This window comes from Macaca fascicularis, chromosome 13 (genome assembly GCF_037993035.2).
Source record: "Macaca fascicularis isolate 582-1 chromosome 13, T2T-MFA8v1.1".
Taxonomy (NCBI): domain Eukaryota; kingdom Metazoa; phylum Chordata; class Mammalia; order Primates; family Cercopithecidae; genus Macaca; species Macaca fascicularis.
In genome coordinates, this window is record NC_088387.1 from 111,064,679 (window position 1) to 111,068,555 (window position 3,877).

The 3,877-nt window shown below is 49.6% G+C and overlaps 1 long non-coding RNA gene across 1 annotated transcript; it reads left to right on the forward strand.

Moving 5' to 3' along the window:
- Nucleotides 1–254: 254 nt before the first annotated feature.
- On the forward strand, nucleotides 255–3,250 carry LOC141408280 (uncharacterized). The gene is made up of 2 exons (XR_012421766.1): nucleotides 255–476; nucleotides 793–3,250. It is a non-coding gene; the product is annotated as an uncharacterized lncRNA (long non-coding RNA).
- The last annotated feature ends 627 nt before the right edge of the window (nucleotides 3,251–3,877 follow it).

Sequence of the window (3,877 nt, forward strand, 5' to 3'; positions counted from 1 at the left end):
AAAGATATTAAATTAATGAAACAAAAACTGTTGTTCTAACTAAACAATTCTGGAAGGAAGATAAGGAAGGTAGGAGATGCTGTGAGCGAAGTGATTCATCTTTGAGTGGGGACGTAACCGACAAAACAGAGGCAGGCCTGTGTTATTCCCGTCATGGTGGGACAGAAGAACCTTGGGACCAGACTGGAGGGTGGGGACAATGGGAGACATTGAATTTTTAAAATATCACTCCTGATTGTTTGATTTTTAAAAACCATATGTGAATATGGTTCTCTCTCCCTCTTCCTGTCTCTGTCTCTCTCTTTCTGTCACACACCCAAACACCCTATGGATCTTACAAAATAAAAAGCAGTTGGTCTCCTTCAAAATCTGGCCTCTTGAAATGTGGAGCTGCGGGGATGGGGCGGCCGAGGGAGAGCGCAGCAACACACCAGGTGTTAAAGCGGAGACCCTCAAGACGGCTCTCTGATCCCAAAGTAAGCGTCAGAATGTCCCTTACCCACAAAGCATGCTAAAAGCCCAGGGTCAGAAGTTGCTTCTACTTCTGTCATTCTGTGTGCATGTCTCCCCCTGTCGGAGGGCGGTGCCCAGTTCAGGGTCATGTGCAGGCCACTGGCACGTGTGAGCATGCTTCATGGCCCACGTGCAGCCACCCGTCTGCAAAACCTTGGGAAAGGTTCTCTGATCCATCCTGGTTGTTTGCTTTGTTTCTCTAAATAAACAGCAGATTACCTTTGCACAGTCTTTTAAAAAATTTTTTTTAATTTTTTTTTTTATTTTTTACTTCCAAAGTGTGTTTATAGCGCTTAGGCCATGTGGCCCCGTTGACCCCTATGAAGCCATCCCGGAGAGGCCAGCAATACCTGGGGCGGGGCCAAGCACGGAGAAGGCCGGGTCCAGAGGGCCTGAGACTCTTCACAGGGACTGGGAAAACCGCGAGGCTCAACTTCTGCTTCAGGGACCAAAGCATCTCGGTGAAGAGGAGCCTGGCAGTGACAGCTGGAGGCAGGGAGGCCATGACAAACTGTCCCAGTGACCCGGCAGGAGGCCATGAGTCGGCAGAGAGAGAGAGCTGCAGTGGAGGCAGAGAAGGAATCGGCTTTCTCCTCGGTCTGGGAACAGCATTGTAGCCGACTTCGCCTCCTCTAGGACCTGCCCGGCTGCCTGCCAGATGGTGCGTTTACAACTGCGGTTCCGGGGGCAGGTGTCGACGTGGGCCCAGGGCTGGCCTCGCACGCCCCTCATCCCTGTGATGGTGACTGAGGTGTAGCGTGGACTGCAGAACCCCCATGCAAGACCTTGGCCAGTCCTGCAGCTGGGGCCAGTCCCACCGGCCCTGGGGTCTTCCGTCTGCCTTCTTGGACGATCTCCCCATTCCATCAGCTGAAGGTTTTCAGAAGTTAAATTCAAAGTTGCTGGTAGTTTTGAGTCACTTTTTTTTTTTTTCAATAGCGACTCTTGAGTGAAAATTAGGCTGTTGTGTGGGTGGCTGTTAAGGGTGCTTCATTTCCACATCGGAGAGCTGCCCACACAGCAGATTTTAGTAGCACTTAAAGTGGGACCTGATTTTGCCTCTCAGCTGCTACATTAAAATAAAATGCCCTTAAGCTGATTATAAAGATACTAATTTAAATGCATGGATACCATTTCCTGGGAGGAGAAATGTCTTCATTGACTCGGAGACCTCATGTCCCCTAGGGGTGCATGCCACCTTTTAGCACTCTGTAGCAGAGATGGCTCAGCAGGGCGGAGGGGTGGATGCAGAGGGGCACTGGGCAGTGAGTCCTGACTCTGTTGTTGGCTTGCTGTGTGGTTTCAGTGAGTCACTTCTCTTGGCATCTCAGCCTCTGTCCACGTGGGGACGTTCACCCCACTTGTCCACCTGACCATGTTACCATGAAGGCGGGATGAGTGACCCAGTGGCAAACCCTGGGCACCTGCTGAGCAGTCCTCTGTGAATCACTGTTCCTCACCCTCCAGGTGGGCCGCGGCATGGCAGGGCAGCCACCATCACCGCGTCAGACCAATTTGGTTCAACTTTTATGTAACAAAGTTGTGAGTTGTTTTGCAGTTGCCATGGACACCCAGGTTGAAGGTCACATAACCTGAGTATGCCTGGATGAACCAAGCATGCACCCACGGGCAGAACCTAAGTGCTCGGACCTAGGAGCAGGGACTGAATTAAGAAGCGGATGGTATGCAGCAAGATCCAGGATCCAATCAGATTGAGCCCTGGGATCACCCCATCGCATGATCCAGTCAGATCACGCCTCCAGGCATCACATTATTGTAAGATCCAATCAGATCACACTTCATTACCTTATGCTTATAAAATCCAACCCAAACCCCAGCTTGTGGAGACAGATTTGAGTGTTTCCTCCTGTCTTCTGTTCAGTTGACTCACAGTAAGCCTTCCTCACTGCAAAAAGCCAGTGCTTTTGTGTTTGGCTTTCTGTTGTGTGGGTGCAAATGGACACAGTTGGGTTTGGTGACACCACTGCTCTTGCATTTGCCCCCATCCTGAATTTTCTCTGAGCTCCTTTGGAAGAACTTCATGCTTTCACCTCCCCTCATTCAGTCTGTTACAACAGCCTCCTAACTAATCTTGTTTCTCCTCATTTCACCTTCCAGGTAGTTGCCTGAGAGCTCTCTAGCATGCGGGGCTGAGCATGTGGCTCCCAACTTCGGAATCTTCAGTCTGGCATTAGACTCTTTCTGCTCTTCATCCCTGTCTGCCTCGGTTCTTTTCACCCTTCTATGTGAAGCCTTTGCAGCCCCCTGCTGGCAAGTGAAGGTACTGAATTCCTTGAGCAGGCAGGGGGAGGGGCTTGATCCTTTGACTTCCCCGTGGCACCATGGACAGCCTCCATTGTAAACTGCTTCCTATGTGATATGGTTTGGATATTTGTCCCCTCCAAACCTCATGTTGAAATGTGATCCCCAGCATTGGAGGTGAGGCCTGGTGGGAGGTATTTGGATCATGAGGGCGGACCCCTCAAGAATGGCTTGGTGCCATCCTCTTGGTGATAAATGAGTTGTCACTCTATTAGTTCACACGAGAGCTGACTGTTTAAAAGAGTGTGTCACCCCTCCCCTCTCTCTTTGTCTCCCTCTCTCACCTCTGCTCCCCCTTTGCCTTCCCCCATGAGTAAAAGCTTCCTGAGGGCTTCCCCAGAAGTAGATCCTGTTGCCATTCTTCTTATACAGCCTGCAGAACCATGAGCCAAATAAATCTCTTTGCTTTATAAATTACCCAGCCTCAATTATTCCTTCATAGCAATGCAAAACAGACGAACACGCTATCATCCCAGATAGCTCTGATTACCCATCCCTCCCCACTAGGCTGTGAATTTCTGGAGAATAGAAGCCAACACCGACCCATCATGGTGTCCCTTGTGGGCACTCAGGGGTGTTTGTTGAGAGAATGAATAAATGGGTGATTTAAGGTATCCTTTTTGTTGGGAATGTTCTTCTCTTTCTGCTGAGCTTTCTAGATTCAGCTAGCTGTAGGCCACATCCTCTGAGGAAGAATTCTTAGGAACTCCTTCAGGGAAATGTGACTTCCTGTAGGTCCCTGAGTAGACTTCTGTCTGAGCACACACAAAGGTTTATTTCACTGAGTTGCTTATATGACCCTGGTGTTTCCCCGGCCAATTCCAGTTTCCATTCCGTAGGATGAGACCCTATAACTTGGTGGGGGACAATTTTGATTTAGAGTCTTTTTGTCCCTAGAACCTGAGGTCTAATCAGGGTCCTGGGGGAAGAGTCCTTCATGGCTGTCTCTAACAAAGATAATCCCACACCACTACACACAGAGGACTGGGGATTGTGGATGCTGTGGTTTGAATATTTGTCCCTGCTAAAACTTCTGTTGAAA